The sequence below is a fragment of the Rhincodon typus genome, chromosome 2 (assembly GCF_021869965.1).
Source record: "Rhincodon typus isolate 14 chromosome 2, sRhiTyp1.1, whole genome shotgun sequence".
Taxonomy (NCBI): domain Eukaryota; kingdom Metazoa; phylum Chordata; class Chondrichthyes; order Orectolobiformes; family Rhincodontidae; genus Rhincodon; species Rhincodon typus.
Genome location: NC_063333.1, coordinates 18856334 through 18857796, shown reverse-complemented (window position 1 = coordinate 18857796; position 1463 = coordinate 18856334).

Below are 1463 nucleotides of genomic sequence, written 5' to 3'. Positions count from 1 at the left end.
GTCCATTCCTTTGTTACCTCTGGACTTAACTATCCTTACGCATTCCTCACCATCCTCTCACATTCCCGTCTCTGCACTTGTCTTACTTCTCTGCCTCTATTTTTGGGTGCCCTTGAGCTCTGTTTAGTGTTTTTTTCTTCCTTCCATTGACTGTATCTAAATGAGATTTTTACCATTGCTCATTCTCCCAACCATGTGCTGCTGTCTTAACAGCTTTATCTTCCCACATCAGCTCTCACAATGCTGTAAGGGAAGGAGTTATGGGTTTCTCATCAGGTGATGTAATCCTGAGGCCATCCAAAACTCTGCTGCCCGCATGAGTGTTCACAACAAGGTTTGTTCACCAACTGGCCCATTCTCACGCAGCTAAATTTTAAACTTTTCATCCTTTTGTTCAAATCTCTTGATCATCTCCTCTCTATCTCGCTCTGTAATGTCCTCCGTCCTCCAGCCTCCAGCCCTCTCAAGAGCAATTAGGGCTGGTCAGTAAATGCTAAACCAGCCAGTAATGGCCACCCCCACCCCAAGAATGACATTTTTTTTTTTTTTTTTTTTTTTTTTAAATATGTCCTTCCAGATATCTGCATTATCTCCAATTCCAACCTCCTGAAAATTCTTGATTTTAACTGTTTCACATTTGGTGCCCTCAAGCTTTAGCTGCCAAGGCCAAAAACTGTGAAATTTCCTTACTAAACCTCTCCCTTTCTCTGCCTCAGTTTTGCACTTTAAAATACTCCTTCAAAACAACAAATCTGACCATAAAACATTTTGTCACCTCCCTAACATCTTATTATGTGATTCTGGTCAAACGTTGCATTATAATACTCCCGAGGAACAGCTTGGAAGTTTCCATTCTGTGAAAGGCACTACATTGATATAAATTAATTGTCATTGATTTGGACACATATCACAGTTCCTTCATCACCACTTGGTGAACTCCTCCTCACCGAACAGCATTGTGGGAGCTACTAAGGAAATATAATTGCCTGCAGCAAATGCTCAGGCAATGTTCTACTGTATAACCCTCATTTAGAGAGTGAATGGAAGTAACAATAAAATACCTAGGACAGTCACACCCATTATTGAAGACAGAGGAAGTTAGATATTGACAGAGAGTTGATCAAGGAGAGCAGAGATGAACCAGAACAATGGATGGTCTCTCATTCAGCAGTGTTATGAAGCAACTTTTAACATCAGTCACATAATATGATATTATGGGGGTGACAAAATTCTCCCAACCCTGTGCTGCTGCCTTAACAGCTCTATCTTCCCACGTGAGCTCTCAATGCTGTAAGGGAAGGAGCTCCAGCTCCAGAGTCAGATATCTGAGAACAGCACGAGAAGCTGAATTGTGTAGATTACTGGTTAAAAATACTGAAATAATTTCATTGTGTTCCAACTTTAAAATCAAATGCTAGAGTCTACCCCTCAAAAGATATCAAAAGCACTGGGATCAGAGGAAA